Genomic DNA, 11669 nt, shown 5'->3' on the forward strand with positions numbered 1-11669 from the left:
CCCCTTCTCTTAGATCACCAAGTTCATGTCTGTGACAGTGAGAAGGAAAGGATGTGAAGAACAATTAGCTTTAAATAATTTAAAGTTATTTGGTGGCATTTTGTATATTCATCATTAGCTAGAATTTTCTTATGTTTCCAATGTTGCATAGACCTGAACCAGCTCTGGATTCAGGCAGTTACTGGAGATTTAAGCACCCCTTGGCCTCTTCTGCTGAAAATGTTCTCGTTTTCCAGACTTCAAAAATGTGCAGCAGAAGTCTCAGGCATTGTATTTGCAGTGACTGATCTGACACTTGGAAGTACATTGGGTCATCTGGGGTTCATTTTCTGAATTTAGACAGAGCTCTGGGGACCTACAAGTTCTTTGTAATTGCCTTTTAATTACTGACACAGACATTTGAACTGCGGGATTTTTAAATACTTGTATTTACATTTTGAAAGTATTTGTTCTAAAAGCCACGTTGCCTGTAAAATATGTTTCATCAGCGATTTCTCTGGCACTGGCCTGAATATTAGTCAGCATCCAGAGTCACTGTCCACCCGTGTTTGGGTGTCCACTTCCAGATATACTGAAGAAGGGCAGATTCTGGGGGGTATAGGGGTGTCATTTAGCAGCTTGGGGATCTCTGCCTCCCTTCTCATGCCTTTAAGACATCTGGAAGCAAGTCTAGAGGGAGGGAGATAAATTTATCACTAGTTGCTTTTTTTTATTTTTTTTTTTTTAATTTATTTTTATTTTCCAGGTCATTTCCCATGATGTTAGAGAAGAGACAGGTTTGTTAGATCACAGGCTCCCACCTCCCACAGTTTGGGGATTGTTTCCTATTTTTGCAGTGGTGTCTAACATTAAACAATTCCAGGTTAAGAGCCCTCGAGGGATTTACTCCGTGGCAAAAACGAGCCTGTTAGGAGGGAAGTGCTCCCTATCCGCCCTTTTCCTTAAATACAGTACAGGCACTTGATGGAAATACTCTCCTCAGCCCACCCCGAGCAGTTCCCACAACCAGCTCAGCATCCCCCAGTTGCTAAGGGTTTACAGGATTTTTCTGATATTAATTCATTCCATCTTCCATGATCTGTGAGGGTTTTTTGTGTAAAATCACTTACATGCTACAGCGCTTCCCTCCACCCGAGAGCTGCCATTTGATAGTCTCCTCAGGGCTCTCCAGCACCACTCTCCTGACTCCTTCCTCTCCCCCTCCTTTGCAAGACAGGAGGCAAAGTCCCTTGGCAAAGCTGCAATTAAATATTAAAAGCTGATGTGCAAGTGGGGATGGTGTGAGTTGGAGAGCTGGCACTGAAGAGTGGAGGAGATGAGGCCTCCTCCCTCCTCCTGTCAGCCTGTCGCCAATTATTGAGGTCTCATTCTTCCTCATAAAAACACTCGATAAGTTCAAATCCTGCCTGGGGTACCCACAGCCATCAAGACCCAAACCTGGATTCTGATTTAGGTGGGAATCTGCTGCAATCCATGTCCCCACCTTGTCTCAGGAGGAGCAGGAACGAGCTTGTCTGCATGGGGATTTTTAAATGGATGCTTCTGGCCCAGGTCATATATCCATCCTCCAAACCAGAGAGAGCTTTCAGATCAACTCTTAGTCCCCTGGGCTTGTGGCTTCACCGGGGAGGTTCTGCATGAGCTGCAGGGGAAGGCATCTCTCTGGGGTGTTAACAGCTCTAGGGAATACACTGCTCCTCCTGGCAAAAACGAAAGGCAGGCCTGAGTCCAGATGAAATGAATTGAAATACTTCATTACTGGGGGAAGCAGAGGGCAGGCCTCCCTGAGGAGATTTGATTTAGCTGATGTCTAAGCATGATTAAAGTCAGAGTTTGGCAAAAGTACCCTACTCACCCTCTCAAAAAACATGATGGCCACAAAAAGAGCTGCTTTTCACCTAACAGTAACTGGGTTACTGTGAAATTCCCTCTGGGACTTATTCTACTCATGCTGGAAAGTTGACCAAGCAGCAAAGCCAGTGCACAAATAAGAGCAGATCACTGCATTGGTTTATAATGAACAAGAAAAGCTGTATGTGACATCAAAAGCTGGAAAATAATTTACTCAGAAATGCTTAAGCTAAGCAAGGAACCTTTGAGATGAGAAGCCAGTGAGCCAGGGCAAAGTAGATCTGGATAAACAATTTGAGTGTCTGTGCCATTGCTGTGTGAAATAATAGCTTGCACTTCTCCATGTGTTGTGATTCAGCTCTTACTGGAACAAACCTCCTTATTGAGCTTTTATTTCAGCATCTAAAACAACTGAGAAGCACTAATGATTTTAATTCTCTGTCCTGTGGATAGATCCAGCAAGTCTGGTTTCACATGGTGGACTCCTCTCATGCTATCAGTCGTGTTCCTTGCAGCAGTGCCTAAGAACCAGCCTAAAGCTCAGCCCCAGCTTTGTACATGCTCAGATTTGTGCCAAGCAGGGGCTCCCTGACCTGATGGACGTCCCCCACTGAGCCAGATCGAATTCTTGGAGGACTGTGCAGGGTGCCCTGCATGGTAATGGGAAAATACCAGTAGAGTACAGTAGCTGCTGGACTATAAATACACAAACCTGTTAGAGGGTAGAAGGATTTTAATTGCATGGGCAAGACATCTCTGAAGCTGGGATGCGTCCTTGTTAGTTATTTATTTTGGAGGAGGAGGATTTGGCTGACAGAATGAAACAATGAACACTGCAGTCCATCCAGCAGTAATAGAAGCTGCTAAAAGCCCCGTGAATTATTTTGGGAGCTACTGCTATCCATCTCCGCTCTTCATAAAAAGGCTGCATGAAACAATTCTCTGCATAGCTCTAAGGCAGACTGGCTAGATAAAGTGTGTTTTGAAACTGTTTTTGCCAGGATTACAGGGCCTTAGGCTGATTCCTCAGCTACTGTCTCTGCTGGGGGCCTTGCTCAGCTGACAGTGATTTTAGTCTTTGTTATTAGCGGTGCACTGGGTTAGTTCTGTTGGCAAGAATCTGTGGGAAGATGGGAAGGAATTCTTCATGCCAAACAGTTTCTGTAAGCTAAGAGGTGAGACCCATTCCAGAAAGAGAAATGGGTCAGAGCTATGCACACCTGCACACTTCTGAGCTGCCCTGACTGGCCCTCTTAGTCCCTGCTGTCCATGACAAAATTCCCGATGTCTTAATTCCTGCTTCTTCTTTTGTTGTCCTTATTTTCAGGATGCTCCAAGTATTTTCACACTGCTCCAAGTATTTTCACTGATTTACATAGAAAGGTGCCTGAATTTGCCTCCAGGTACCAAGGCATGGCAGTGGGGGACTAGTTAGAGGATGGAGAGAGTGGATGTAGCAGTCCCCAAAACACCTTTTCCTCCCACAAGCAAAGAAAGGAAATTACTGCTCTTGAAGACTCTTGGGATTTGTGTCTTGCCTTGTGAGAAGCTGGAAGAGATCTTGTGTAGAAACTGAAAGCTTTGATGGGACATGATTTTTGAGCTTTGGAAGTTTCCCCAGGTGGAGGAGATGCGGTAAAGAGGTGCTGTGAGGATCATTCAGTGCCCCTGTGGTGCCCAAATGCTCCTTCCAGTCACCAGCCCAAGCAACCCTTGCCCTGTTTGGGACATACATTGTCTTTTGTCTGCTCTGCTCCTGTTGTCCAAAAGCAGCAAACAATTCAGCACTGACTGTGCCTCTGGAAGGGCCTTTCCAGGTGTCCTTAACACTAAATAAAATGTGGTGGCCTGGTATGCCAATAGAAAAAGCATCCAACCCCAAATACCTGCTTTGTTTCCTGCAGAAGGTGGGAACAACCATGTTACTTATGTGTACTTCCATCCTGATGACGCCTCTGTGTGGTCTCATCTTGTGAGACAAGGTAGCTGAGAGGTTTTGAGAAGCCAGGCTTCTCTCCTTCAGTGAAAAACAGCCAAATCACACTCTTTTCCCTTAAGCAATGAGGATTTCCCTGCAGAAAATGAGAGGGGAGGTAGAAAGTCTTTCAGATGCTTCCACAGGCAACAAATTATGCCACTGCCATGGTCCTCTATAGGGTCACAACTTTACCTGTAAGAGCCATCCACTCTTCCTTGTCCTGTGGTTGCAACTTTTCCAAGGTATGGGCTGGGGTTTTATTCCAGCCACTACAAGGCTTCATCGCCTGCCCAGGACATCTCCTGACCACCACACTAGGAACAGTAAGGTCTGCTCTTTGGTTTTCTTTGCTGTGGTCAGACAACCTGTGGGGACACTGAGGGTACTCAGTTCTGGGGCAGAACATCCAGGCTGGAAGCTGTGGTTTGGTGTCTCATTCCCTGTTGAAGTGCTGAGCTCTCCAGCATGGACACGGCCAGGGCTGGGAAATGCTGCCTGCATCTTATCTGAGCCAGACAGAGGGAATACTGTCAGGGGACAGAGGCAGCTAGCAGGGAACTTTGAACTGGGAGCTACTAATGGTTAACACAGACAATCATTTCTAGCTGTGTCAAACGGACTGACCTAAGCCCACATGAGATTTGTGCTGACCAGACAGGGACAGCAGTTTACATAATCACCTCTATTTTTTTTTTTCCTAATTGTATAATGTTGTTTTGATAGCTGTATTCCCACTATTTTAGTGTGTGTATTCCACACACTAAAAACGTGTGTGTTCCTCTTTCTTTTCCCCCATGTGCCCAGCTTTGCTGCAAGCAGGTTTGTGCCCAGCTTGTCAGACGAGTGTGAGCAGGGATGGTGGGATGAGAGCGAGCATGAGAGGGAATAACTCATTTTGGGTGTGAATAGAGATCTGCTATTTGTTATAAACAGATTGATGCATAAATACTTTTCTGAAAAATTCCGGCTGGGATGTGCGCCTCCTCCAGATTTGATCCCCGGTCAGGGAATTTACAGCAAACTAGCCACAAGCAGTGGAGGAAACAACCACATTTTGTACTCTTTCCAGCACATTCTCCACATTTTTTGGGGGTGAGGAGAGCCGTTTGCCTGTGTGGCCTCAGGGTCGGGTATGTGACTGCATAGTGAGTTTTTAATCCTGCAGCCGAAGGCCCTGTGCAGCTCCAGGGAGCTGGTGCTCCCAGAGCCAATTCCTTTCCTTTGGTCTGCTGGGCAGGGCTCTGCACGAGCAGTTTACTAAGGATGGCTGCACTAGGGGAGGAAAAAATCCCTGCAAAGCCTCTGGTATTGTTTGCTCTCCGCTCTCTGTCTTTTTCTTGTGGGGAGTATCTGGATCCTCACAGTCATTTCCATAATTAGTGGTTTCATGTTACGTAACCAAAAAAAAAAAATTATCTATCAAATGCACATGTGGAACTAATGGGGCTTATTTGAAAAGACCTGTCTTTGCATTTACAGCTGGCACATCCCTCGGTCCATTTTAATGAGCTTCCACAGCACCAGCACGTGCTGGGAAGGGAGCCCACGTGTGTGCTCACCCCGGTCTGCCCGTACCCCCTGGGGCCACGGGGCTCCAGTTTCACCCCAGTCTCACCCCAGCTTCACCCCAGCATGCTGAAACACAAATCCATGGCAAGTACAGGAAAACTGCTGCAAGGGCCTTCATGGATGTGTGTTCTGTTTGAATACTCCATGATTGCCAAGTCCTTTTTTTCTGATTTTTTTCTTTTTTCATTCAGGGTGGAAAGCTTGGGGGACTGGGTTTTCTTGGGGGACCTCTTTAGTGGCTGGGTTTTGCGATGGCTGGAAATACCATGTTTGGTAATTTTCCCTTCAAGACATCAGATGGCCTCTGGCTTCCTTAAGGGAAGAAGAAGATTGAAAATATTCAAGTTTTTTGGACTCCATGTTGTCAGGTTCACGTGGAGGTTGAGTTGCAGAGATGGCCAACGATGTAGGGTTCAGGTTATGGGGATATCTGAGGCCAACTCCAGCTCCTGCTTGGCCTCAGCGAATGCAATGCAGCAAATCTTAGACTTCAGTGGAGTCATGATGTGGCCCTCAGGACATCAATGTTACCACCAAGTTCACCCACCAACACAGGGTGTGTGAAGACAAAGTTCCCTCTGGGCTGTAGGAAAATGAGACACTGGCTCCTGTCAATGCTCACATCCTCTTGTGGTGCATCTTAATCATGGAGCTGTGAGCTCCCCCTGTTAGAACCTGACTCATCTCCCCAAAATGCTGCTGCTTAAAACCTGCTTTGCTCTGTTCCCAGGGGGATTCTGTGCCTACCCCCATGGCTGTATAAATCCGTGGGAATCCTGAGCTGAATCCATCCTTCCTGGATCCAGTGGAATGACTGGCTGCACCATGGGGCCCCTGTGCTGATGCCTGGGAGGGGAACACTGGTTTTCCTTTGCAGATCAGGAGGCACTGCTGCAACTGTGCCTGTGGATCAATGCCCCAGACTTTCCTGAGTTGGTCTCAAAGTAAAATGGCCATCCCTCAAATCCCCCTGATTTCCTCCATGCCTTTCCACAGGTACAAGTCACGTCTCTTCACTTATTTATCACAGAAGGGAAACTGCCCATTTATATGTCAGTGAAAAATGAATGCTGGAATGGGACAAATGGTGGGAAGGAATGAAGGAAGGAAGGAAAGAAGGAAGGAAGGAAAGAAGGAAGGAAGGAAGAGAAGAACTATATCTACCTTCAATTTTGAATACAATAAGATTATGCAGTTAAAAGCTGGATAACTTCTTATACTGAGTGCTCTGCTCATCCCAAGCACTGCTTTTTCTCAAGGAAAGACCTTGTCTTTTCAATCTTTGGTGTATAAACCATCATATTCTGTCATATAGGGCTGCAGTGTCCCTTCAGGCTGATCGTGTTTTTATTTCACAGGCTTTTCACTGTGAAAAGGAGTGGTTGCCTGAGATGGTTTTATGAAAGTGTTCAGAGGTGGATGTTTCTTCCACCCTCTTTCCACCCAGCAAAATGTGAAACCGCAGATTGTTCAGGCTTCAGTTTCTCATTGAAAAGTATCTTTTTTATTTCCCCCCTGGGAATCTCTGAAAATTAAACCCAGCAAAAATACGTTTCTTGTGAGAAGGAAATGTTTCCTGGCTGCCTCTAAAACACTGTAGGGGCTCTGTGTATGCGTGTGTGTGCAAACTACTCGGTGTGCATGTGCTGTGCTGTTGCACACTGTGGGAATACATAGGGCTGGGTGCAGCCATAATATGGGGCAAAAGCCATAATATAAGGCTTTCCTCCTTCTTCTTTAGGGACCTGGAGCATAAACACTGCACTGATATTAAAGGAAAGGGAAACCTCTCAGCATCTCTGCCCTCCATGGTAAACACGCCCTTGTGCACAGTTTGCAGTGTATTTTTGGATTGTTAGAAAGGTGTGCAAAGGTTTGGTGACTATTGGTATGCCTTTTTTTCCCCTCCATGCCTGCACTAGAGGCTCTTGGCAGTGCAAATTCTTGTATCTGAAAACATAGACTCAGAGGAAAGGCACCACTGCAGAGCAGCTCTGGGGAATCCGGCTGAACAGCTGCTGCCTGCCAGAGCCCTGACCACGAGCCTTGCAGCAAAGATGTGGGAAATCTGTTAAGATCTGTCTTGGAAATGTGTGTCTAGGTAAGGGGGAGATGCTCCCCACGTCAGGCTCAGCAGGGTGGGTGAGGGGCCAAGAAGCAACTCAAGTCCTGCATCACTGAGCAAGCGGCAAACCCGGCCGGCCTTGTCTCACGAGGAGCAAAATGTGTGTTGCTCCATCGCTCTCAGCTGGGGTCTGGCCCTGGGCGTATCTGGAGCATAAAGGCTGCATCAGGATCCAGGGATGCTGGGAGGTGGTGGGGCAGCTCCCCAGGGCCCAGCCCAGACAGCCCTGCTCCATCCTCAGTCTCTCTCCAGCTGGCTGGGGCGCTTGGCAGCTGTCATCGCCTCCTCTTGGGCTGAGTTCCCTCCTGGTGCGTGGTTAGGAGCAGGGAAAGGGTTTTGGGCCAGGGGATTGGAAATGGGGCAGAATTGCATTAGCCTTGTGTATGTCAGGACTCAAAACTGCTCGTGTTAGCCTAAGAAACAGCTTTTTTTTCCCCTCATCAAGCCTGGTCTGACCTTTGAGATCAGATATCAGAAGGAACTGTAGGTTGAAAGGTGCAGATGTATGCTGTTGGGTTTTTTGCAGTGGGCTCCAAGGGCTTACAGGTTATAGATGAACTGGCTGGGTATCAGTTTTATTACACTTTAATGCCTGCAAGTCCTCACTGAGGAGCTGTATTCCCGAATACCGTGTAATTATCTCGGAGGTCTTCACGTGCCAACTTGATGCAACTGTTAAGAAATAGATCTGGTTTCATATCTGCATGCATCTTTGGAAAGATGCAAATAAGGAGGAATCATTTGCATACCAAAGTAGGCTCCAAGTGAGATTTATTCAGTATTATTATTATTGTTATTATTAACAGTGGCGTGCTTCTTCTAGTCTCTGAAAGGCAGAATAGGTAAAAATAAGAGATCGCTTCCAGCTCTTTGTTTCCTGCAAGGAGAAAGATTTGTGAAGCCTGAAACCTCCCAGCCCGTGGTGCCACCATTTACTCAAAATACAGAAAGTGCTCTCCAGCCACGGGAAATGGTGCATTAAGGGATTCGGAGGCTGCCTGTGCTCATCCCGCATCTGTCAAACACACGGAGCCCTGGGGACGTCCCCACCAGGAGAGAGGTCGTCTGTCTACAGCAGCGTGGGGACATATGGAGGAGTGTGTCGGCAGGCATGTACAGCATGTGCCCTCAGGAGCTTATCGTGCCTCTGACAAGACCAAACCCTGTGGGAGCTGCGGGCTGTCGATGGAGAGGAGTCAGCGAGCACGGAGCACACGCGGTGGTGGGGGAGGTTGATTTGGCAGTGCTGCTGCCTGCTCAACCAGATACTTCTGCTGTCTCTATGGAAAACTCAGGGTTACCTGTGGACAGATGCTGTGAATAAACCCTCAACTGCACAGGCTCAAACCCCTGCTGCATCCCCCCTTCTCCTTTCTTTTGACCTCTTTGCATTTCTGAGCTTCGTTTCTTTGTTTACAACCCTGTTCTGTCTCGTCGTCACATCTTCAGAAGCAAATACTCTAAGTACAGTGGTTGTCATGCAGTTCACATGTGTTTTCCATAATTAATATTTTTCCTCCAAATATGGGTTGCTGCAATCATTTTACCTCGAATGGCTGAGGTTCAGAGCTCCCCTGACTTCAGAGGGTCTGTTGTGAAATGGCTAATGGTACCCCCAAAGTGTGTTTGGGAAGTTTGTCCACACAAAGGAGGCAGAACACTGAAAATGGCAGGTTTGGGGGGCTGTAGAATTTTTGCTTCCAAATAGGGCTATTCCAAATAGATATTTTACTGCTGGGATTGTCCTGAACCACCCGCCCTGAGTTTGCTTCTGCCTGTGCATGGAGAGCTCCATCCACCCCCTGCTCTCCCTGGTGCATGTCACCCACAGCTGAGTGAGCAAAGGGGACAGAGCCCGAGACATGGCTCCTCCAGTGATGCCCAAGGGTCCTGCTTACAAAGGTGTGTGTGTCCAGGGACAAGGCACCTTGGTCAGAGCCTGTTTCCATGGATGGAGGCCATCAGTGCCATACACTTCTTTGCTGTCCTCATCCTTGAAGGAGCATTATGCCAAGAGAGGATTGGGAAACACTAAAGCAGCTTAACTTGTTCAGGGCATAAAAGCTTTCTTGGAAGATGCCCTAAGTCAGTATCTCAACCACATCCCATTATGGAAAGGATTCAGAAGGCAAAAATATGCTTAAAATTATAGTTCCAGTTTATTTCATCTTTCTGTGCAGCTTATTTTTTCAAATCCCCTCACTGCTGTCCTCCATCTGGCATTTTCCTCCCCAGAACTCTCTCCCTGAGCATGGTGGAGTCTGTGCTGGGTTTCTCAATAGTGTGATACAACTCATTTCCATTCTACCTCTGCACAGTCTTTTTCACTGTGTTTACAATAAGAGATTGAGCTTCTCCCGGGAACAGAGTGTCACACTGGGAAAACTCCTTGTTCCCCATCTTCTGAACTTTAGGTGCTGATCGTGCTTCCGACTTCTGCAAAACGACCTGGAGAACAGTGTGTACCCATCTATTTTTGGATAACGAACCCACATGACCTACTCCGAGGACACAAGAGGGCGCTTCCACCTTACTTTTGGGGAGCATTTCTTCTTTTGCAGGGTTTTCTCTCCTCTTCACCCAGTCAGCTGGGGAAGGTTGGGTGAAGGTCCTTGAAGCAGGGAACTTGTCTCCATATGCGTTTCCAAGGCTCTCAGCTAAAGGGAGCTTCATCCTTGCGGGACTTCCAGAGCATCCCACAGTGTAAATGAAATCATATTTATGTGTTTAAAATAGGGGATGTTCTACTTCAGAGTCTGGTAGATTTTCAAAGGGTATCTCAGAAGACCTTGGCTCAGAGACAGGTCATTGGTTTCGATCATTCGTTGTGAGAAACAGAGATGTTAAAGTGGCATTGCTGGGATCCTCTCTGGCTGCAACAGAATTGATGGATTCAGGGGAAATTTGGTTTAAAAACGGGAGGTGGGAGCCTGTGAAGGCAGAGGGAATGGATTCTGTGCTCGCTGCCCCAGCGGGTGCAGCAGCAGAGGGGGTGCAGCGAGCACATCAAACACATGGCGTTCCCACCACCAAGGAGGAGGTAGAACACTTAAGAAAGTTGCCAGAGGTTGAGGAACCATGCTGTCTGTGTCCATCTAACACAAGTAGTTTCCTCCCAAGCGTCCTTTTCCCAAGAGGGTTGTGCTCTGCTGATGGCTGTATCCCAGCCATGCTCTGCAGATGGAGAACACAGAACTCTTGACCTCCAGGCTGACCTGCAGCGCACAGACACTTCATGACACTGTCAGTAAAAGATGCTTTTTATTAATTCCAATATCCAAAGGCTCCATATCTGGTGTCTGACCAACTGCCTGGATGTCCAAGCTGTACAGTAGTGATAATATCTTGGAATCTCACTCTTGGGACCTGGATGTAGACTCCTGTGTTGGAGCCTGCCTTCCTTCCTCCATCCCCCTTCAAAGGATGCTCTAAGGCTGTTTACAGACAGGTTTTTCCCAGAGGAGCACAGAGTTAAGGGACATCCATGCAATGGGAACATCTTTCATTGCAGCTGTGAGAACAGGGAGTGCTGCAGTTACACCTATAATTACCCGCTCACAAATGGAGTCTAATTAGCCAGCACCCAACTTTTCCTGTGCATCATTGTCCTATCACCTCCATTTCAACACAGAGGTTTCAAAGAAGTTTTCCCTCCATGTGTTTGGACAGGGATGTTTTTGCTACAGACCTGGCAGAAAGGGACAGAATGTTTGTAACCAGAGCAGGGCTGACCCGGAGAAGGCACAGAACGTGCTGCCAGCCACGTCTCCTCATACAGCCTTCAGGAGAAAATCAAAACACTGGGGTATTTTTCATCACAACAGTACAGCTTTAGGTTTTCCTGAGGCTGCATAGTCTCCAGGATGTAGAAACGGTGGGCTTCTCTTCTCTGAGAGTGCTGGGGGACACTGGATGGGTTACTGCCTGGTATCATTATTCTTTTTAATACCATTGCATCAATATACTTTTAAGATGCTTGGCTTTCAAAAACTGCTCTATGGGAGGAAAGGTCTTTGTTGAAAATCAGACCATTTTCTGATGTGTAAAGCTGTGCTCTGGAACAGGATGTTCCCCAAACACTACTTACATTTTAAAGTGTTCTAGTTTTAAAAAAGCAACAAAGGCCATTAGGGGAAAATGAAGATA

Source organism: Lepidothrix coronata, unplaced genomic scaffold (genome assembly GCF_001604755.1).
Source record: "Lepidothrix coronata isolate B3197 unplaced genomic scaffold, Lepidothrix_coronata-1.0 Scaffold151, whole genome shotgun sequence".
Lineage (NCBI taxonomy): Eukaryota > Metazoa > Chordata > Aves > Passeriformes > Pipridae > Lepidothrix > Lepidothrix coronata.